Below are 25,248 nucleotides of genomic sequence, written 5' to 3' on the forward strand. Positions count from 1 at the left end.
AAAATCAGATCAAAAATGAAGAATGAATAATACAATAAAAGCTGTCATGGAAGTGTCATACAGACAGAAAAGCTTTCTCTGTTCTCTTTTGATTTAGTGTCTTCTGCATTGTATCCCCGAGCCACTTCAAAACATGTGAAAATAAGATTATTATATTGTACCTATGAGTATGACCTACAGTAAATCAAAACCAATTATTTTTGCTGATAACCGACTTAATCTTGCTCATGTGGGTCAGTCGATGAATCGTTTGTGATACGTTTTTGAAATGTCTTTGTTTATCAAAAAACTTGACTGCTGAGACTGTTGACTACTGTAACTGAGCTCCTTATGAGTCATGGAAAAGTAACACAATTTAAAAACGTTATATCAGCTTAGTAAACCCATCAGTAAAATGAATTAAAACAGTCATATATCTAGTAAAGTGAGAGTCCCACTCACCCACTCATACACTGCTGCCGCCGCCTGTATTATTATTATAATTTTTTAAACTTTTAAATGAATAATAAAAGCAATATCAGAATATGAGTGTTGCATCTCTCTTTTACCAATTATACAATTTTAATTGGATGAGCAGAATTGTGGCCCGCTGGTATTATGGGCAGGTGACGGGGGAAATAACTCTCTAAAAATGAATACAGTATGAATTTTAACTTTATAACTTTAAAAAAAGTTATAATTCCAGCAGCACACACGCTTCACTGTTATGGAAGTAATGGCAGTAATGGCACATCATTACATGAGGTATGGCATGTATGCTATACCCCCCCTGTGCTCTGCTCACAGACATTCATGGAGTTTGTTTGACACATTATATGATTTTCCAGCATACCGGTACCTTTTGAACTTGTCATCTGCATGTCCAATTGCGAGCGGAGCGAGGCGGCTGATCTTTCCACTCGGCTCGGCAGCCGTTTCCCTTCCCTTCTACTTCAAGCTTGACTCCCTCGTTAATTGCCTCGCTCATTAGCTAGAAGCTCACGAGGTTCTGGTTCTTAAAGATGCAGTGCCATGATTTATTTCCCTCCTAAAACATGATTATCAGGTATTATGATTATAATAAGAGGAGGATTTTTTTTCCAAAAGAGTGTACAGAAAGAGTTAAAATTAGGTTTTTATGTGGCCACACCCACCGGTTCATTAAGTATGCCTGGTTGTCATGGTGGGTGGTGACCCAGCTGAAGTTAGCCACACCCACAGTGTTGGGTGAATGGTAAAAGGGGAGGGGATGATTATAGGATGTCATTTTATCTGTTTTTGGATCGGCACTTTTGACCCACAAGGTGTCAGTCAGCCTCCAGGAAGAAACCCCAAATACAAAGGGAATACATAGTTGCTCATAACAACCACACCAGGGGGTCTAATGAAGTACTGTCAACCTCCTAGACACATGAAAACCAGAAAAAGAACACAACTATGGCACCAACTCTTTAAAGTAAAACTTAACTACTTGAACCCCCCTGCATGCCTATTCTGGGGTTCATTGATTGTGAACTTGAAGATCGACTATTTTTGCCAAAGAGATTTTGTGTAGACGGAAAAAAAGGGGTCTGAATACAGATTTAACTCGAGTCCGTTTTACTAAGAACATAGGGTCAGGGGCGTCACAAGGGTTGGGGGGAGTGGGACTGAGTTGCTAGGGCCCAAGGTGGAGGGGCCTTGATTATTTAGGTATTGAAAAATAGCAGATACACAAGCTCACAGCGCGGCACCGAGTGCCGCGCTGCTTGCTTGTAGATCTGCTATTTTTGAAAAGTCGTGAAAATCTGTGCAAATCTTTGAATATATGTATTTTTAAGTGAACATTTGTAACTCAAATTTTGCTTCTGGGGGGTCCCTGGAACTAAATATTTTGAGATGGGGGTCCATGTCCAAATACATATCATTTTGGAGGTCCTTCACATGAAAACGTTTGAGCACCACTGACATAGAAACATACGTTTTTCAAAAAACCTTAGAAGGATTTGACATATTCAAAGACTTGCACAAATTTTCACGAACATTCAAAAATAGCAGATCTACAAGCTCGCAGCGCGCTGTGAGCTTGTATATGTGCTGTTTTTCAATAGTTAAAGTACCCAGGGTCCAGAATCTGGTGCAACACCCATGCTTAGGTGGATGATGTTGGGGGGAAAAGAAAGGGGGCTCCAGGTTGGCTCCCCTGCTGCCATTAAATAAGTCAGCTTCTAGTGAGCCAGTTGGACAGATAATAGCACAGTGGCAAGTCAAAGGATAAGCAGCAAAGGTCAGCGACGGTCCCAGGGGGTGAGCAATAGCAATCAGCTGCCTGGAGACCTGAGCGTGATGGACATGAGTCCTGCTGCACGGCCCATGGCTGAAGGGTGCATTTGGACTCGGGGAAGAGAGTTCAAATCACACAGAAAGGGGGTAGTTAGGCTTGGCAAGATTGAGTGGTTATAGTCCAGGGTGCAATTGACTACATTTCTCCTCCCGACTCTGACCTTGACCAGCTTTAATCTAGATCAGGGCCTTCAACAGGGGGTCCGGGACCCCTAGGGGGTCCTCAGAGTTACTACAGGGGGTCCTCCAAATCTTTGTGTGATAGAAACCTGTTTCCCCCCCCTTTTTTATATTAACCACTTGAATCATAGCGTCCATATTCTGAGAACTTAGAGAACCAAAAATAGCAGATCTACAAGCTCAGCACGAGGCGTTGTGAGCTTGTAGATCGACCATTTTTGGCAAAGAGTTTTGGTCTAGAGGGGGAAAGAGCAGACTAAGTACAGAGTAAAAGGTCAAGTTTATGAAGTATTGACGGTTCAAGTAGTTAAATATCTGAAAACACAAATTGACATGAACCCAAAAAAGCACTGATGATTGTGCTGTCATGCAATGAAACTATTATGGAATCTATGGAAAGGTTGTGCTTCATCTCTCTCTCAATAAAGGGAGTTGTATTTATACAACGTAGGTTCAGGAGTAGAGGCCACCCTCTGCCCATCTCAACCACTCCCCCTCGCTATCACCTCATCACAATCACCTGCCCTCTCTTAGCAATCAGCCAATCCCCTTCGCAATCACCTCACTATCACTATAAATACACCTGTGAGCCTTCACTCACTTGTTCTCACTGCATTCGTAGTTGAACAACCAAGCTGTAAGTAAGCTGCTCATTCTATTGACTCTTCGTCTCGTTCTCCAGTTCAAGTTTGCGTTTAATCTTTAGTTTGTTTCAATTCTTCTGTTTGTACTTATTTTGGCATTTTGGTCTGATTCTGTCATTGTTTAGCTGGTTAGTCAGCCGTCTTCCTAGCCGGCAGGCTAGCCGGCTCTCTCATTGGCAGCAGCCAAGCCAACTCTTTATACTGTAGCAGACCTACAAGCTCGCAGCGCGGCATCATCTGTTAACTTGAATCTCTCAAGTTCCTCTCCTGATCAATGGATCAGCGAGAGCTTGACCTCCATGCCTCCGACGACGAGGAGCTTTTCTCCTCGTCGTCAGGCAGGCATACGTCTCGGCTTTCTCGGGCCGCATCCAGGGTCTCTGAAACCAGTCTGTCCACTCAGCGCTCTATTTCTTTAGCGCAGCCGAGACACGCTAACGTTAGCCGCAGCACTCCGAGTTCCAGATCCGGTCCCTCTACCGCTTCTCGTCATGACTCTCCTGCCGCCACCAGACCTACCCACGGGTTCGATCCCACCTCGCTCCAGATATCTGATTGGACCGCCTCTGGCCTACAGCGGGCGCTCGAGGCTCGAGGCATCCCCATCCAACGCAGCATGCGGAAGGCGGAGCTCTTCAGAGCCTATGTCGAGAGCTTTCAGGTTCCGCATGCCAGCCACCAACGGCCCGACTCGGCCCCGACCACCCGGGCCACCCGTTCCAACGCCGCCGCCCAGCCGCCGTCCTCCGCTCCTCCTCATCAGACACACGCCCGGCCCACTTCCCTTCCCCCTCCGCCCTCACATGCACGCTGGCCGGCGCGCGCATCGTCTGCATCCGCCATCAACCAACCTCTTTCCTCCCCCCTCCTCCCTCACCAGCACGCTGGCAGGTGTGGCCAGAACACCTCGCCCACTTCCAATCCCCTCCCTCCCCCTCTTCCCTCGCACTCTGGCAGGCTTCCCCCACCTCGCCCTCTTCCAAACACCTCCCATCTCGTCCCCCTCGCCCCCCTCGTCCCCCTCGCCCCCCTCGCCCCCCTCGTCCCCCTCGCCCCCTCCCCTCCGCTCGCCATAGTGCCCCTCCCTCCGCACACCGTAGTGCTCCTCCATCCTTTTCGCCCTCCGCACGCCGTAGTGCTCCTCCCTCCTATTCTACCCCCACACCCCGTAATGCGCCTCCCCCGCCTTCTCTAGCTAAACACCCCACAAACCCTCAGCAATCAGCTCGCCGCCACCCTCCCGTCTCATCTCCCCACAGGTCACCACGTAGGCGAACGCCCCCCAACTCCTCATCCTCGTCCCCTTCGCCTCGGCGCCAAGCACGGTGCAGGGTCCGTGACACCCCTCCCCCGACTGCTCAGGCAGCTTCGTCTCAGCGACGCACTCGTCGCAGGAACCACGACATTTCCCCCTCCCCCTCACCACCTGCTCGTGCAGAATCACTCCAGCACCAAGCGCAGCACAGGGACCACCACGTCCCTCCTCCTCCCCCACCACCTGCTCCAGCAGGTCCCTCCCATCGACCGTCACGTCGCCACCCGCCCCCCCCAGGCTCCATTTCCTCCCATGTCGCCTCGTCTGCGCTTGCCCCCTCCTCCTCCCCCACCACCTGCTCCAGCAGGTCCCTCCCAGCGACCGTCACGTCGCCACCCGCCCTCCCCAGTCTCCATCTCCGTCCAGGTCGCCTCGTCGGCGCTCGCCCCATCCTCCTTGTCCCCTTCCCCTGTCCGCATCGCATCCCACCGCCGCCAAGCTCGGTACAGGGGCCATCGCTCTCCTCCCCTGCCCCACCACCTCCTCACGCAGTTCCGTCCCATCGACCGGCACGCCACCGATCGCATCCCACCCAGAACCGCCAGGAACCCCTCAATACGGTTCCTCCTCTTCTGACCTAGCTCTGCCCAAGCAGCTCAGATTCTGTTTCCCTCTCCCAGTACAAACATCCCACCTACCGGCGCTCTCACATCTCAAGTCACACCTCCATCCGATCAAACCCAATACCTTTCCATAATATCTTCACTCATTGCCCAAATACGCATCCTCTTCCTCCACTCCCACATCCCAAAATGCAGGTCTTCCACCAGCTCCCTCCTATACTCTGGCCACAGCCATCCCAGCAGTTCCCCCCCAGTCCGTTATTACCCGGCCATCGCCTGTTCCACTTAACCTCCGCCAACAAATCTTAAACGGGGGGTACATCGACCTAGCAGAGCTACTGCAACCCTCTATTTCAGACCCCCTCCGAAATAGGGACATCTTCACCCCACGCGGCCTCCTAACGCAGCTCCGTCAGCCACTCCCTTCCCGGTCCCGAGACTTAACAGCCACAGAATTTGCTTTCGCATTTTCCCTATACAGGGATGTGATTTGCGCAGTATACCCCGACCGTCGGACCGAATTGGACCAGTATCTGTCACTGGTCCTCGACCTAGCAATTCGGTTCCACGGTACGGGGTATTACAACTACCACGTGTTGTTTGCAACTAAAGCTGCTGCCTGCATCCAGCAAAACAATCAGGCCACCTACTGGGGGGCCCTGGACCAGGAGCTCTACTGTAGGGTGTTCTCGGCCAGGGCCTCCCTGTCATGCGAGCTCTGTGGCGCCCCGTCCCACCCCGCCTCTGGCTGCACCACAGCCATACAAACGCCCCAGCCACAACGCCCACGTCCCAAACCCGTAGCTACACTAACCTCTCGTCCACCACCGCTACTCCCTCAGCTCCGTTCCGCAGCCCCCCCCCCCCCTCTTCCATAGTTCCATGGTCCCAATCCACAGCAGGCCTCATCACGCCAACCAGTGCCACAGACAAACAGGGCAGGCCCATCGTTTACCAGTCCGGGCGCATGGTTTGCAATAACTATAACCATTTGGGATGCGCCCTGTCTGTTTGCAGATTCCTGCACGTGTGCTCCTTTTGCGGAGGTGCACACTCTCGTCCCACCTGCCCTCACAACCCAACTTCGTGACTATGCCAACACCTCAACACCCCAGTCAAAGTCCCCGCTCTTGCCCACGCTCTCCGTCACCACCCCGACCGGCCATTTGTTTATTTTCTCATAAACGGTTTCACCAATGGTTTCCACCCCGGTCTGCTAGCCACCCCCACCACTCCACACACATGCCACAACCTCTTGTCCGCTGAGCACGACCCCGAGGCAGTTGATACACTCATTGCCAAGGAGGTCAAGGAGGGGTTCGTGATGGGGCCCTTCAAAACACCTCCCTTCCCTGTGTACAGAATCAGTCCTATTGGCATAGCCACAAGGAAGTACTCGGGGAAGAAGCGCCTCATCGTGGACCTCTCCTCCCCTCACAACTCTCACATCCCCAGCATCAATAGCCTCATCCCCAGTCACGACTTCTCCATGAAGTATAACACAGTCAGCCACGCCATTAATCTCATTTACCTCTCAGGCCGCGGATCACTCCTTTCCAAAGCCGACATCACCAATGCGTTCAAAGTCCTCCCCATTCACCCCGATTTCTGGCCGTATTTTGGAGTGCAGTGGAAGGGGCTCTACTACTTCGCAGTCCGTCTGACTTTTGAGCAGTCCCAAAATTTTCAATTCTCTGTCCGAAGCCCTTTGCTGGATACTCACTAACAACCATCCAATACCACACCTCGTTCACCTGCCTCATCATTGATCATTAATCAATCATATTCATTTATAGTTTTCTCTAGCATTGGTGGTACTGGTTTGCTTACTTCGGTGCCTGATCACCGCTGACGAAAGATGAATGTAGAAGGGAAATAACAGCGCAGGGAATTAATAGATATTTTCCATTCTCACAATGGCTGGTCTCAGTCTTGGGTTTCAATTCCTTGATTCATTCATTGTAGTTTAATGTTTAATGTAATTTTTCTCAGATTGTTACACTGAAACAAGGCAAATGTGTTCACTCTATAACCACTGAAACCTTATACTACACATTGACCGGGGTCGGCCGGGGGCCTGTAGTTACCCCTCACCTTGTTTTTCCCTCTATGCGAAATATTGTTGCAGAAAATAACTGATCTACAAGCCCATAACACATCACAATGTGACACGTTGTGAGCTTGTAGATCGGCTGTTTTGAACGAAAGTGCATATTATGGCATGCCCAGAATAGGGACAATATGGTTTATGTGTCATGAACCATCAGTGGTTCTCAAAATGGGGCCCGGGAGCCCCTCCAGCCAGGGGTCCTTGGATTAGTTTAGTTTAATGTATTTGTTAATGTTATAGCCAAACAGTATAGTACAGTACATATCAGTAACAGTAAGCACTTTAAAAGGGTCCCAAAAGGTGCAGGCTGATGGTGAAGCTTATTTTTGCCTACCTGGTTTAAATAAAAATCTAATATCAAAACAGATCAATGAACATAGTTTCGTATTTGATTTAACAAGACTGAAAAAAAAAACAATTATATTTGCTAATCCAAGTGAGAAAAGAACAAACAAAAAAAATGTTTTGTTAATAATAAAGTGTCAATCTAGTCCGGTGCAGCATCACGTTAAAAATATTGAAGTGTTGCTGCAAAAGTACACCAAACTACCCTTCACCACTAGGTATAGGCTATACTTATACAAATACATTTAGTATTTATAATAACATTATTACATAGTACTGTGTCCAGTTACCTGACTTTCGCCAGATGGTGGCAGCATTGCTTATGCATTGCTTTACCATCTGGGTTCACTTGCGGAGGAGGGGTTCCCTTCGGAATGTCCCTGGCCGGACCAATCAGCGGCAGCTATGGGCGGGCTCTGAGCGGCTCTGAGCCAAGAGAGTCTGATTGCAGACCACGTGGAAACCCAGGAGGCGGATTCTGGGTGCAACGTCATGCAGACAGGCCAATATGAGTCGTTGGAGTTGGCACGGCCATATCCAATCACGTGCTTTAGAATTTAAAAAAATGGCCCGCCCCTTACATCGGTTGTGCTGGACCGAGTCCAGATGGTAGAAGCAGAGCGTTATGCAGGCATACGCAATGCTGCAAACCATCTGGCGAAAGTCAGGTTAGTGTCCAGGGGACCCCAGCTCAATTTCACTTCGTGCCGCACTGTCCTTGACATGAACCACTGGTACTTAGAACACACACACACGCACACGCGCACACACACACACACACACACACACACACACACACACACACACACACACACACACACACACACACACACACACCCAGCTTAAGTCTGGGTCCCTGTCTGGTCTGGGACCCCCCCGGTGGTTGAGTCAGCTAGCCGTGGACATCGGGAGCGCCCTGACCTTCCGCTGCTCCCCACCACATCCATCTGCTTAGAGAGCTGTGGTGTGCTGGCCGCTTCTCTCCTGACCATCAGGGACACATACTGGACCAGGCACGTGCACACATAGACATCAGAGGGGGCTTGAGCCCCTGCCCTTTTACTCGTCTGTAAAAAAGTGCCCTCTCCAGACCATGCATGCAGTTTTCACTATGGTGAAAGAAATGCAAATGCCCTCTTTCCATGCCATACCTGAAGGCAGCATTCAAGAGTATTGCCTTGTCCAAACTCTCCTGAACTTGAATGCAGCATCTTATGTTGAAAGAATTGCCCTCTCTGTATCCATTCCGTTACGCCACATCTCCAGTATTGACTTTTCTCATCCTGCCCAGTGTCCGACACTGTCCTGACTCCAGTTCAAAAATATCAGGCTGCCTGTTGGGAATATCTCCACTTTCTGTCGTAAATGAACGCCCTTCTTGATCATACCACAGCGTCACACAGAAGCACATCTGCAAGCTCGAAGCGCCGTGAAGAGATGCGTTTTTAGCTTTTATAGATCTGCTACTTTTGCTATTTTTGAATTTGAATCTTAAGTAACAGTCTCCTCCCAACTAGCCTCGCGTAGCCAGGCTTACTCATCTGCGAAGAGAAAAGTCTGGTGACAATATCAGGCAGAGACCGTTCAACTTCCGCCGCGAGAATTTCATTGAAGACTACAACGCATGACGTAACTTCCGTTAAACACAGCACGTCCGCCACTTCCGCCAGAACCAACCAGAAGTCATATGTGACTGAGCATGACACTGGGGCAGTCATTTCGGAAGCCACTACTTTAGACCAGGGCTGAAATTACTTTTTTTTTTTTTTTCTAAAATGTGATAAAGCCACAAAAGCATGTCATAAATATCAGGCTACATTTCACTTCAACGCCAGAGCTTAACTCTGCATGTAAATAAGACTTTTTTTTAATTAATGTGAGAGATCGGGACATAATTCTGTTGGTCCTCCCAAATTTAGAACTTGAATATCTCAAAAGTAGTATTTCATCATGGCATCATTCTATAAGCCATATCTTCAAAACTGTTGGGTCAATCTCCACAACCAATATATAATTTTGTAGCTATGATTCCCAGCTTTCAAATGAAAATGCAATGACTAGCCGTCAGCCGCGCTGGGACACATATTGTGACCAGGGTGCCTCCCGACATAGACGATATGATATTGTGTAGTGTCCACGGTTATCAAAAATGCTTAACTAGTTAAGCCCTGCATACTTTGTGGTATGACAAATAACAAAAATGTGCCACTCAACAAGCTTGTAGATCTGCTATTTATATTTTTGCTATTTTGTAAAAATAAAAAATAAAAATAATAAAAAATATAGGTTTTTGGAAATGTTTAAAAAAAGTTTGGACATTTTAGGATTAGAAAGTATTCGCCTATATGATATGTCCAAAATGGGGACAGCTGACTACAGTTAAATAATGATGCAATTATGCATAATTATTGGGGTTCTCTTTTCTACTCTATGAAATCCCACGTAACTTCATGAAAAGCAAGTGAAACTACACAATTCTATTTGTAAAATCAAATATGATATGTATTATATTATGTTCACACGTATAAATATTGTATTTAATGTCACTGTAAAACATGCAATTAATAATATGGTATTATAGACAGTACAGAGTCCTTTGAGGCCTTGTAGACACATTTTTACGGTAGCTTTTAGAGGATAAATGAAGCAATAATAAACTTTGTTTGTACCACAGTTGTCTCTAATCTGCTTGTGACTCATTTAAGATTAGCTTCATCTGAGCTGAACAATAGCTTTTTCTTTTGCTTAAGTTTTCATTTTGTATGACAGATTTGTATTGGTTTATATCCACATAAAGCTCTAAAGCTGTCATAATTATAGTTCAATATCAATAATAGTGCATGCTTTAAGAACAATCTACATGAAAGCCTAAGCAAAATAAAAGGCTATTGTGCAGCTCAGAGGAAGCTAATCTTTAATGAGTCACACGCAGAAACATTTAGAGACAACAGTTGTACAAACAAAGTTTATTATTGCTTCATTTATCCTGTAAAAAGCTACAGTAAAAACTAGGGTTGCAACTAACTAATTTTCATAATGGACTATAATGAGCTGATTCATTGTTTTATTATATTTGATTGATTGATCATTGATTATTCTGGTTTATGCATGACTCATGGCTTAAAAAACAACTTATCATTTTCTTAAGTATAATATCGCTGTCCATGTACTTTATGTCGTCGTCACTTTTGGAAAACGAATGAAAAAAGATTGAAGAAATCCATTATGCTATAATCTTGGATGAAATATAATTATCAAAGTGATGTACAATAGATAGTGGCTCCACCAAGAAAACATCACTATCATTATAAAGGCCAGCATTTGAACCCTAGTCTCCCAGGTGGGAAATCAACATCCCATTCACAAGCCCAAAGGAATTCCCTTTGATCAAAGATTATTTTATTGGTGGTAATAATTATAATAACGATGATCATGATGTAGATGAAGATGACTTGGATGATGATGGTGATAATGATGTCGGCCGGATCCAGTGTCATCAATGGTGATGAAGACGATGGTGATTCATCAACGATTTTGAAAAAAATGCTGAGGAGGCCAGAAGCATAAATTAATGATTTATTTATCATCATCATCTACATTGTCATCGTCATCACCATCATCATCATCAACATCATCACCATCATCATCATCATCATCATCATCATCATCATCATGTCCATCTGTGTGCTTCTGCAGAGTAACACTCTGATGAAGGATGAGGTTTAGTATACACTGCAGAGCTATATTACATAATATATTTCCTGGTAACAGCTTCACAGGGAGAGTATCACAAGTGTTAATGAAAGGAAAGAGTGTGTCAGTGAAAGTGTGTGTGAAGGTGTGTATGTGTGTGTCAGTGTCAGGATCAGAGAAGGACAGCTCTCCCCTGTTCCAGTGCAGATGGACTCTGATCCTCTGTGGGTTGTGCTCCACGGAGAGAACAGTCTCTGACCCCGGGCGGTGAGTAATCTGCTTTGTATTCACCATCATCAAAATCTATGCTCCAAGATTGACCCTCTATGTCTCCCTTCCTCAATGCTGGTCTGTTGGTACAGACCAGCATTTATTGTGGGCTCGCCGAAGGCGAGAACACTATGTTATCCTCATTAATTATATAGTGATGAGTTCCGCTGCATATTTCCGCCGCAGACAGTACAAAGGCAGGGCCACTAGCCAATGAGGTGCAATTGGAAAGTGGTAGAGTGGTATTAGATTATTTGTTGGTGTTGGTGTATTGGTTGAGCTTCACCTGACAGTTAACACGTTGAAGAATATAGTAAGGTTGGCATGACTATATTTAGGGATATAGGGAATAGGGATAGTAATATTATCCATTGTCAAGATGTTTTATTAATCACCACAACAGGTTATAATTTTGTTCCCATAGATAGATTATATAGAGAAGAATTGACGTTATAGGAATCTGTACATCATTTGACAAAGTCTCTTCTGTGACATCTCAAGGAAATGGTACAAGTTATTGGAAAAGAGAACTAACATTGTTAGATATATCACTGTTCAATAAGTGAAATTGACACTATGGAATAATGAAGCAAATACATTTCATGCTTCTGGAAAGCCCATAATAGCGCTCAAATCAGTTTTTGTTTCATCTTTTGGGGGCAGATCATTACAGACAACAAATGGTACAACAATGTTAATTAATCCAGAAATACCAAAAACCCTTGAACTCAAATCATGGCTTGACACTACAGGGAAACATCCATTAAATCAATCTCTGACACAAAGGTGGTCGCCTCTAACGGTAGCAAGGAACTTTAAATCATTAGCGCAGATCAGAGCATGTGAGCGGAGCGGAGCGGGCCGTTCCATTCCGTGGGGCGCCGACCTCCTCCGCTCCAAGCCAACCCTGTTGGGGCCGCGCGTCGCATGTTTCCAACAAAACAGTGCCGTACTAGTGGCTGTGCAGTGCAGCCATGTCGGACCACAGAGAGGAGAACGGACAGAGAATTCCCTTTATCACGATTTCACTCAAGTCAAATGTATTTATATAATCCACACACGTAGGCTATGTTTATAATAAATAGCCTACCTTGTGTCAGTTAAGTTATACCGTATATCACCAGCCAGTCAATGGATACGATTTGAATCAAGTGAGACTGATTTGGCTGAATGAAAAACACACGCCACGAGTCGCCTCCCTCTCTCGGTTGTGGTGATTAATCAATAACCAACTGGATTTAATACAATGCCTTAGATTAGATGGCGTCTTTTGTAACAGTGAAGGCAGCTCTCCATCAAGCCGAGGCTCACGTTACCGCAGGCATTTGTGTTGGGAACACTATGTGGCAAAGCAAAGGAGAAAGTGTTTCGCATATGGTAGCAAAATACTTTTTATTTTATTTTGGCTGCTGGCTCTGATTGACGACCCTGAGCGGAGCGTGGAGTGAGCGTGGAGTGAGCGCGGAGCGAGAAATGCGAAAATCAAAGTGAGCAGCGGAGCGGCCCGGTGGCCGACCAGAGCGACGAGCGAGCGGGACAAGAGCCCGCTGGAGCGCGGAGCGGCTTTCATTCCCGCTCCGCTCACATGCTCTGGCGCAGATGAAAGATAGACCAAATTTTTTTTTTTATAAATGTAATAAAGATTGGACAAGAACATTGCACGTATGAATGCTGTCCTTATGAAAAGAAGAAGTTTTCACAATTAGAGAATGGTAACTATTTTTGTATCAAATGCAAGACAGAGTAAAATGAATTTAGATACAAACTTTTACTCTCGGTCCTGATAGAAGATTCTGAAACAGGTTTATGGGTAACTTTTCGAAAATACAGCTGAGGTTTTATTGTGTCATAACACAGAAACAGATACAGTTGAGTACATTTTTCAGAGAGCCTGTAAAACCTACATTTTTAGCAATTGGGTCAAACTAGAGACATAATATAACAATAAAGATCGTCCTAGAACAATTGTGTTCGAAATTCAACAATGTGACAATCTGTGTGACAAAAGTATTAATTTGCCAGCCAACTTAACTCATTTAGTGCCACCCCTTTCACCACTAGAGGGCGCCCAGTGGCCATAGAAAATCCCATAGAGATATGCTGGTATATGCAGAAGCCCTGCAGCCATGACTTGCCTGAACACTTTCCTTTGTGCATGTACAGGAAGAGGATGAAGTTAGCTTGAAGTTAGCTATTGGCTACCAAGCATTTTAGAAGCCTTATTTTCGTCAACTTAGCCACTTCTGCAGGAGGCTGCAGAAGTCCAGAGAACTCCGAGCAGCCACAGTCGCTGGCTGGTTTTCGGTGACGCTTAAACTTAGATGTCTGATGGTGAAGGTAGCCCTAGGTCAAAGCTTAACAAAAAAGTAAAGGTAAAATACTTGCTTGACATTTTTCATAAAACCTTTGGCCTCTACACCGTGTAATCTTCACCCAAGGCTGTATGGGTCTGCATCACACAAGGCATAAATGACAGAGACCGGTTCATTCCATGTAAATCTGATCATCGTCAGCATCGTCTTTTATCAGCCCGCCTTTGGCCAAGGGCTCGGACATCAGACTTTTCCATATTTCTATTGCCAGGTCTCCGATGTCCATCCTGGTTTCCCCGTTGTCCTCTCCCATATAGTTGAGAAACATGTACAAGGTGCTCATTTTTTGGACACCCTTGTTGTACTGGTCCCAGTATTTGTGGTACATCAGTTGAACATCGCTTGACTGCGTTATCTCCTGGTACAAATGCTTGACATGAGTTTCCAGAAGTGCCTTGGTCTGTGCGTACAATGTGTAATGCAGGGGCGGGAGAGCAGAACACAGCATGAAAATGGTAGAAAAGCAGTCATTCCATGCAGCTCTGTCCACACGGTCATCCTTCAAAACCGCCTGTACTATTGGCAGGATCTTGTTCCATGACTCTGCAAAATCCATTGCCCGCGGCACCAAGGACATCTTGGACATCACAGAATTGGTAGTTATAGGTCTTCAATGAGGAAATGATCTTTCTCTTCTTTTGCCGTGAACTTCTGAACAATTACCCAAAGTCTTCTGTTCGTTTACATAAAACTCAGACAAGTGAGCGATCGTTCGATATATATATATATATATATATAGGCCTACACTGTGATACTGTATGACATCACTGGTGTGTCAGGGCAGCATCATGAATGCCGATTTGTGCAAACATTCTACCCAAATTAGGTGCTTTGTGCTGGGCATTGGGTAACCTGGCAACAACACTCTCAAAGTCCATGTAGAACAGGGGTTTTCAAAGTGGGTGACAGGGCACCCTGGGGTGCCGTGACAGCAGTCCAGCGGTGCCGCGAGATTATTCGATAATATTTGGAATTTATTTGGAATCATTTAAAACTTGAAGTACAAAGTTATTTTCAGTCAGTTCTAACCAAAATGGCTATTATCTCAACGTTTTCCTCGCAACTTAATCACTAAATTACTCCTCCCACAGTTTTGGTAGCACACACTTGGGCCATATGTCAAACCTACCGGCTTCATCGGGACTCGTCTGCTTGCATTTTGCTAGGAGATACAGTACGTTATATATTAATAGTTTTATTGATTATTTTATTGTGGGCTCGCCCTGAAAGGTGAGAACACTATGTTATCCTTATTATTTATATAGGGAGTTCCGCCGCAGACAGTTCAAAGGCGAAAACACTATGGTTTCGTCATTATTTCCGCCACATATCGTGTTCCCTTAGCCAATGAGGTGCAATTGGTGGAAAATATCTGGGAGTGGTGTTAACTGGAGTATTGGTTGAGCTTCACATGACAGTTAGCACGCTGCAGAGTATATCACGAGCGCGCCCACACTGTTTCGTAGGAACAGTATTTCTAGCCTCAGGGCGAGGTCGCGCCACAGTGATGTGGACATGAGGGATGTGGTCATCAGGGGTCTCCATATATGGGCATAAAAGGGATTTGTTCCCCCTGGCATCACAGATGTATTGATGTGGACATCAGGGTTGTGGACATCAGGGATCTCCATATATGGGCATAAAAGGGATTTGTTCCCCTGGCATCACAGGGATCTCCATATCTCCATATATGGGCATGAAAGGGATTTGTTCCCCTGGCATCACAGGGATCTCTCTAAGAGGGCATCATTAATATTGATGACATCAGGGAACTCCATGTATGGGCATACAATTATTAAGTAGTCTAACCTAACGCGGCACATTCTATGCTGCCCGGCGAGATCCTTTGGCGTCTCGAAATGACGTGGAGGGTGACATGACTCCTGCTGCTGTCCGCTTTGAGTAAATGAGGAAGTGATCCGCGGTGGAAAACGAGTAATAAATCATAGCAATTTCATAATTATCATGGATAAGCCTAAACAAACCAGTTCACATGAACAATACTGATGTAAAATAAGATATCTGAACGGCTACATTTACTTATACAATTAAAATGTCATGAACGCGCACAGTTATATATAGGGGGGCTTGCCCAGGCTTATTTTTTAATTGACAAAAACCCATTCTGGTAGAGAGGTTTCCCTGACATCACAGTGACATTAGAGCATGATGTCAGAGCGGCAAATAGACGCGTGTACACGTCTACACGGACGCAGACAAGCTGTGACGTTTCTCATGGTAAACTGCGACCTTCGGTTGCAATTAAACAGTAACACACCGAAAATGTTCCCCAAAGTTTACTTCCCTTTAAACTGATAAGAGTCAGCAGCCTGCGGAAAGACGGTCAGTCCTCCCTCAGTGGAAGTTGTAGTGTCTGAAGGCAAATCTGTCTCTCGGGGTGTGTGTGTGTGTGTGCGAGTGTGTGCGAGTGTGTGTGTGTGTGTGTGTGTGTGTGTGTGTGTGTGTGTGTGTGTGTGTGTGTGTGTGGCTGTTGTTGTCTCATCAGCGTTATAAAGTGGCTGAGAAGTGTCAGAATAACGGCCTGTTAGTTTCCTGCGTTCTCTTAAGTGAGATACTTTATTACATACTTTATTGACATTCAAGGTCCAAGGTTCAAAGTGTATTGACTCAAGAGCTGTGTCAACAGGCGGTGAAATTCTTGCTCTCAGAGCCTCTGGCATCTAGACTTCTATCGCTATACTTGGATTCAGAGCTGCCTCAATCAGCAGGTATACAGATTATGTTCATATGCACAGGGGCGTTTTTTACAAACTGGGGGCTCCCCACAAAGGTAGTAAAAGAGGCCCCCCCCATGCGCTCGCGAAAAATTGGTATGCGCGAAAAACAGTATGCGCTTCACTTCTGAAAAAGTGATGATTTAGCATGACACGACAATGAACTTGACAAGACAATGAAGAGCAGTTTAATTAAAGTTTAATCACACAAATGAAACATATCAGCAATTCCCCATAGATGCAAATTAAAATCAATCTTAAAGATGCAGTGCCATAGTTTCTACCTTTTTCTGTTTTGAATGTGTCTACGAAGTTAACATTACTCTAATAGACCTCCAGGTGTTGTTATAATTAAATGTGCAAATTTGCCTTCCCAAAAGGCCCAATGAAAACACCCATGTTTTTTTTTTTTTTTTTTTTTAACATGCATCGATGTATACATGTGCTTCTTCCTCCTCGCTGCTAAAAGCAGCATCAATGTCTTCATCCTCACTTGTAAAAGCAGCATCACTGTCACTATCATTGAGAGCAGAAATAAAAGCCTCACTGTCACTGTCACTGCTAATAGCAGTAACAGCCCTAGTACTTGGAGTTGCAGCAGTACTATTACCAGCATCACTGGTGCTAGCAGCTCCACCAGCAGCAGCTGCTACACTAGCTCTGTCCTCCTGGTCCAACAACACATCCTCTTCCTCGCTCTCCTCATCTATTGCTTCTTTGGGTTCTTCTGCTGCCTTAAAAAAAACGTGTTAACATTGGCAAAGAAGCCCTAAGCATTTCTGCCTTTTTCTTTTTCTTTTCAGCTCCACTGGGATAGCTTCTCTCCATGGCTGCGCAGGCTGTCAAGTACAACAAAACAAACAAACCAACAGCATTCAATCAGAGAACACCTGCATGACATTGAACACTTAATTGGCAGAGGAAGCCTATTTGTTGTCATTATGGTTGGTTTTAAATAACTAACCACAATCATTTTGGATCTATTTGATTGATTTAAGAAGAGCACACACATACCTACAGCAGAACTAACTTTCAACAACTAGTAAGGATGAGAACTGGTCAAGTGGAAAAAGGTAGGAAGAAAGAACTACATTCCAACAAATTAGCCAGATAAGATGTCTCTCATATCAGCCATTCTCAGTAAATCAGAATTGCGTTGTACGTTCACATTAATTCACCTCCATAAGGGGAAGCATAAGAGCATTTTTGCCATTATTCTCCCGAGATTATTTTGCAAGGAAAATGTTGAGATAGCCATTTTGGTTATAACTGAAAATAACTTTGTACGTCAAGTTTAAAATGATACAAAAAAATGTAAGTGTCCAAATAAATTCTAAATATTCTCAAATTATCTTGCGGCACCCCTGGACTGCCATCACGGCACCCCAGGGTGCCCCGTCACCCACTTTGAAAACTCCTGCAGTACAGTAAAGAAGATTTCTTTCATTTGAGTAAAAGCAATACCACAATTATAAATATTGTAGAAAACTTGTGAAATGGGACATTCTGCACAATGACTTCTTCTGCTTTTGGTACATATAAGTATATTTTGATGCCAATACCTTTGTGCTTTTACTCAACTAAGTGACACATTTGAGCTTGTAGATCGACTACTTTTGAGTTTAATTCTTTAAAAGTAACACATCCGGGGTTTGCGCACCAATATTGGGGACCTTTCCAAACCTCTGCTCAGTGAAGAAATCTTCGGTTGTCATCTTGGTAGAGACTTTGCTGGACTCCACCGTTCCAGATGGGGCAGATGAGATACAGATTCCAGACTACTCACTCAGCTGTCGCAGAGGTCGCATATCTGGAGCGACCTGTGGTGGCATAGCAGTCTACGACGCAATGAATAACGAAATAGGTTACGTTAAAATATGGAGATGAGAGGTTTTGTTGACAGCAAGTATCATCATCAAAGATGCCCACCCCTGATCTAAATACCAAACAAGATCATCACCATGATCTTATTTGGTACAGTGCCCCAGCCCCCCACGCAGTCGGTAGCGCTGTCACCTGACAGCTAGAAGGTCCTGGGTTCGATTCCCGCTGGGGACGCTGTGGGCGTGTTCTCTCCTCCGCGTCATCAGTGCCCATACCCAAGGTTTGTTGGCAAAAGGGCCTTTCTGTGTGGTGTTTGCATGTTCTTCCCGTGTCTCCTAGGGTATACCCTCCCAAAAAAACATGCAGTAATCCTGGTCTCTATACTGCCCTGGCCAGCCGGGGCGCCTGATGGAGGGGAAAGTAACTGGTTGGATTAATGTGTTCCTTCCACACGCTATGTCCAGCTGGGGAAACTCACCCATGTCAGGTGAAAAGAAGCAGCTTGGACTCCTCGTGCAGAGAAGGAAGCATGAGGTTAGTCCGTTTAGTTATGGAAAAGCGACGGCTCTATCACGAGATGCAGACATCTAACGATCTGGCTGCAATTTTTCTTTTCTTGAAACAAGAGCAGGGTTCAATCAGTCTGAAAAACGAGCAAAGAGACATATGAAATATTAATGTTAGCCTTTGGTAGAACGTCTTGTGTACTTATTATACTTGTGTTTTGGAGTCTGGCCCACGTTCACAACCTTGTGCTCTGTGGACTGCAATTGGGGGGATTGTAAAAGACAAATGTAATTATTCTGGGGCTAAAATACTGTTCTATCTCAGCTACTTTTGAAAGAGACCAGTGATACGCATCCTTTAAGTTTGTCAGGCCATTCTACATTTTGGTGACAGAGAAGTAGAATGAGAATCCTCCCATGTAGAGCACATGTAAACCACGAGACCTGAATACACACACCTTGGGGTCCCATGTGTGAGTATGCTGAGGAACACTACCTTGTGAAAACAATATTACACTTGGAAAATGATGAGTTTTCCCTCAGGGACAACATGAATTCAGGAATATCATTAACTTGGGAACATCGTAAAAAATTGCTGTAAGAAGCTCAAATATTGGTCTATGTAAAATACAATATCACCACATCATCGGTATCATGGGTGCGGCTATAGTGTGTGCCAACGGTGACGCAATTGTAGTCCTTAGCGGCCATATTTTGGGTCAAAACACAGGTGTTTCAATTGTTTGATTGCATAGAACTAATTCTCTACTCCAATCAGAACACCTGTGTTGACCCAAGAAATGGCCGCTCTAAGATCTACATTTGGCTCACCCTATAGCTGAATGTGTAGAGATATGCAGATGCTATATCTGGAGCCTTTTACTCCATGTGAAGTACTGCCATGCATGAAACAACCTATTTGGTAATTGTTTATGAAAAAAAGAAAAAAAAAAATAGGGATGCAACGATATATCGACCACACCATCGGCATCGGCCGATATTGCCATTAACGGTCAATATCGGTATCGGCAAATAAAGCTGACATTAACCGATGGCAGTAGCCGATATTTATCTGTTGTTGATAAGCATACATTTTGCACTGGTTATGTTGGTGGGTTGGTTATTTGCTGCCTACCAAGCTGTATTTCTGAACAGTTATTTCTTATAATTGGTTTCCCTTGCACAAAAGGGGAAATTATAACACCAAAAACTAAATAAACTAAATCGGTATCGGTTATCGGCTCAATTGTTATTTTAAACATCGGTATCGGCCAAGAATTTCCTTATCAGTGCAACACTAAAAAAAAACAAGTAATTTGATTTCAAACAGCCTAATGTGTGCAGAATGACACTAGAAAATGCGTTAATAAGGTTTGCTAGGATCCAAACAGTAAACATTTTCAAACTGTTAGGGTCTCCTGGGCTAAAGGTAATTTCTGTCCTTCATGCTGTGTGAGCAACAACTTTTAGTCAACAATCGTGCTGCAGTTTTTACATCTTGATTAGACCTGTTAGAATAATGAGCAAAATGCCTCTCTTCCTTTATCTGTCTAGTTCTTTGCCCCCCTTAAATATAAAACAATTGGGAAATCGCAGGTAAATTGCCTTTTCATCAGGAATATTCCGGATGGGCAATCCAATCCATATATGCCTACATTGATTTGTTAGCCCCCAAGAATCTGTTACACGCCCAAGTGTGGCTAATGTAAACAGATTATATTTTTAAAACTGCTCTGCAGTATTCACCTGATAAAACAGGACAAAAGGGGAGACAGAGTCAGCTTTGTGTTGTTACGTTTCTCTTCCTTGTTCATCTCAGTTTATTTACAATCATCATTAAATCACTTTACTTTTGTTTTAAAGAGTTTTCAGTCAGTACTGTAAGGCAATCATCTTACATGTTCACAAAATCACAATAATCCCATATTTTCTCATTTTCTTCCTTCTTACACATTTCCTTCAAAATCACAATAAACATGTCTTTCATATTCATATTCCCATATGTTTTTATCAGTATCCATTAACTGTATGTATTCTTTGGCATTTTAACCAGTAATAATGTTTTAGAATGAATTCTTTTTAAACTGTCATATTATACCATGAACTTATATTTATTCATCACCATGAAATGGCATTAATCTTGAAATCACTAAGTCACTAGGACCCAAAAGCTCAATACTGCATTGGCATAACAATGGATATAGGGCAAAGATACATTACAAGGCATTATAATGGAGAACTACTGTAAATTACTAAAAACGAAAATAAACATCCCCAATGCAAAGGGTACTAATCATATGAAACACCAGAACAGGAGCTATTAAACACTACAGGGAGCAACATAATACTGTACATGAAACAAACCAAAAACAGCCACGTTGTGACTAGCAGCATGTAATGGCTGCCATGAATCTGCTGTTTACACTCAGATTCTACATACTAATTAAACCCATACAAAACGACATTTCTGGTCTAGAACCAAGAGGAGCTTTGCTTTATGTTACAAAGAGCTGATAAAGAACAGGTTTTGTGTTCTAATAAAGCATTTACCTGATAAAACAGGACAAAAGGGGAGACAGAGTCAGCTTTGTGTTGTTACGTTTCTCTTCCTTGTTCATCTGAGGAGGAACGTCACGTGACCACCTACTACTACCTGTCTCACCAGGCGATTTTGCCACCTGGTGGCAAAAGGTGGAATAGGTCTGTTCCTAAAATATATATTCTCTGCTCATTCTAAAGCACAACAAAGTCCCATAAAAATACAATAAAATCACACATAATAAAACAAAATGTGACTACACTTTTGTGTATGTCACACACTCCCTGACAAAATAAGAAGTGGCTCCTGACATTTCAAACCATTTTCTTTCAGAAATCTCAAAATAAAACCCTCAAAAAGGTGTCGGTGTGGTGTAAGTGTAGGGTGTATGGTGGTAAGGGGTGTAAGGTGAAAACCAGAAAGGTGGTTGAATCTGGCAAGGCGTGTATGATGGAGTGTATGGTGTTGTGTATGCGTGGACTGTATTGACAGCGTGGTGTGGTTGTAGCGAAGGTTCACCAAGTGTCTGGTATGTGAACATCTGTCTTGGTCTCCTTTCTCTTGCGGACCGCCTGATCTCATTGGGTGTGTCACGTGCAGGGGAAGGCAACATCTCCTCTTCTTCCACAGGAATGACATCATCATCGTCTTCACTTCCAGTTTCAGGTAACACCGGCTCGGGTGAGTATGATGTGCTTGGTTGTGTCTCTACCGGTCTTTGTTCTTCTCTTGTGAGTGTTTCATCATCTCTTTCTCTCCTCACAGGTATTGTAACTTGTCTCTTTTCCCTTACAGGTACTCGGCTTGGACTGTTGACTTCTTCAGGAACCGGATTCCTTTGGACAAAGGTAGGTATGGTCTGGTAAGTATTCTCTCCTGTCTGTTCTCTTTCAGGGAATCTCAACCAGTACCTTCCATATTCTCTTTCAGAATCGGAATCACTTGAGTCACTCTGGTGTTCTCTCTCATTGACATGACTTGGTTGGCGGTGTTTCTGTTTTGTTTGTCTCTTAGGTGTGCATTCTGCTGGAGGCAGTGGAGCTTCGACAGGTAAGTCATTTACGAGTAATAGCAGGTTCCGATGGAGAACTCTGGTTCTCTGTCCATCACTGCCCTCAGGGTAGACTTCATACACCGGGTTGTCTGTTACTTGCCCTTTGACGACGTAGATCTTCTTTTCCCAGTATGATCTGAGTTTCCCTGGGCCGCCACGCTCATTGAGATTCCTTACTAGGACTCTGTCGCCGGGACGTAGAACTACACCCTTCAGCTTCTTGTCATAGTAGGACTTGCCTCGCGCACTTGATTGTCTACTGTTCTCGCTGGCGATCTTGTAGGCTTCAGTCATCTTTCCTGCCCACTTCTGTGCGTAACTTTGGTGTGAGACAGGGTCTTTATCTTCCATCAGGCCAAACAACAAGTCTACAGGGAGACGGGGGTGGCGCCCGTACAAGAGAAAATAGGGTGAGTACCCAGTAGACTCGTGGCGTGTACAGTTGTAGGCGTGTACAGTATGTTGGAGGTGGTCTTTCCAACGCTCTTTTTCCTTCGCACTGAGTGTCCTCAACATCTGCAACAGTGTTCTATTAAACCTCTCGGCCGGGTTGCATTGAGGGTGGTACGGTGTCGTCCTTGAGTGTCCCACTCCAGCTTTCTGACGGAGGGTCTTAAAGAGCTCGTTTTCAAACTCACGGCCCTGGTCGTGGTGGAGACGACCTGGATATCCGAACCGGAGAATGAAATCATCAAAGATGCGCTCAGCTGCTGTCCGTCCGGACTTGTTCTTTGTCGGATAAGCTTGAGCGAATCTTGTGAAGTGATCCACAACGACCAAGATGTACTCGTACCCGCCTCGGCTGGTCTCCAGGTGCAGATAGTCAATACATACAAGATCCAAAGGTGTGTTGGACGTTATGGTGCCCATTGGAGCTCGTACATGATTGACAGGCTTTTTCTCCTTTATGCAAGGACATCTCCTCGTGACATACTCCACTATGTCCTTCTTCATAAACGGCCAATAAAAGCGGTCTCTTGCCAGGGACAGTACGCGTTCTGTACCGACGTGTCCCATATCGTCATGAAGGTGCTTCAAGACCATGGACTTGTATTTGGCAGGGAGAACCAGCTGTTTCCTTTCACAGGTCTGTCTGAAAAGAAGTCCATTTTCCAGGTGCAGTTTGTTCCATTCACGGAGGAGCTTACTTGCTGCTCTACTCACAGTATGTCTTGTGTCATTGTTCAACACTGCATTTGTCTCTTTCAGTTGAATGATTTCTCCAATTACTGAGTCTTCCCTTTGAGCTTCGAACAACTCATCCCGGCTGATAGTTGGGATGGTGACAGAGGGTTCTGGAAAAGTATCTGTGGCAAGGGTGAGGGCTGCAATCCAGGCTACATCTTGCTTCTGGGCTGCCATGTTTCCATCCCAGGTTGCACACACCACTTCCTGTGACAGCTCCTCACTGCACTCAGCTACATACTTGTCCATGTCGAGGGGTAGACGAGACAGGGTATCAGCATCTATGTTCACCTTTCCAGGTCTGTACTTTATCTCGAACCGGAAGTCAGACAACTCCCCGACCCAACGGTGTCCAACGGCATTGAGCTTTGCCGTGCTCATAACGTACGTTAGGGGATTGTTATCCGTGTAAATGGTGAAGTGTGGGGCATAAAATAGATAATCTCTAAATTTCTCACACACTGCCCATTTTAGTGCCAAGAATTCCAACTTCCCACTGTGCAGGCGATAGTTCTTCTCTGCCTGGGTCAACGTTCTGGAGCCATAACCCAACACTCTCAGCTTGCCTTCCTGCCGCTGATAGAGTACATCACCGAGACCCTGTTCTGAGGCATCTGTGTGCAGTGAGAATGGCAGGCTAAAGTCTGGGTAGGCTAGGACTGGTGGATTGATAAGAAGTTCAATCAGTTGTTCCAGTATCCTCTGGTGTTCACTGGTCCAGTTCACAGGGGTTTTAGAGGCCAACTGAGGACCTTTGCTCTTTCCTCGCTGGGTCTGGACTGGTGACGTGACAGATTTGACTTGGAGGAGCTCATACACTGGCTTTGCAATGCGTGAGAAGTCTTGTATGTAGCTGCGGTAGTAACTTAGGAAGCCTAGAAGTCTCCTTACATCACCAACCGTCTGTGGAGTCTTGCTTTTGAGGGACTGCACAGCCTCCAGGTCTTTTGGATCAATCTCCACTCCATCCGCAGATACAAGGCGACCGACATATCTGACTTGTCTTCGAAACAGTTCACACTTCTCGGGTCTCAGCTTCACGCCATGCTCTTGGAGTGCTTTCAGGACTTTGCGGACTCCTTCTACATGCTCCTCAAACGTTTTAGCGTAGCAGAGGATGTCGTCCAGGTATGGTATACAGGATTCATCTCTGAGTGAGCATAACATCTCTTCCATGCTCCTTTGGAAGGCAGCGGGTGCATTTGAGAGGCCAAAGGGTATCCTCACCCACTCGTATAACCCCCAGGGCGTTATGAAGGCGGTGAGGTGTCTTGAACCCTCATCTATGAAGCCTTGATGGTAAGCCTTGCCTTGGTCAAGGATACTAAACCACGACTGGCCACCCAGGGTGTCGGTCAGATCTTGGATCCGGGGCAAGGGGTGTCTGTCAGGAACAGTCTTCTGGTTCAGAAGTCGATAATCAATGCAAAGGCGCAGCGAGCCATCCTTTTTGCGGACGCACACGACAGGAGCTGTATAAGGAGACTTTGATTTAACAATCCATCCCTTGGCGAGGAGATCTTGAATGTACTCCTTTACTTCGGTAAACAATGGCTTAGGTATTGAAGAGTATGCTCTCTGCACAGGGATGTTGTCTTTCAGGTTTATCGAC

This window comes from Nannobrachium achirus, assembly GCF_963921795.1.
Source record: "Nannobrachium achirus genome assembly, chromosome: 3".
Lineage (NCBI taxonomy): Eukaryota > Metazoa > Chordata > Actinopteri > Myctophiformes > Myctophidae > Nannobrachium > Nannobrachium achirus.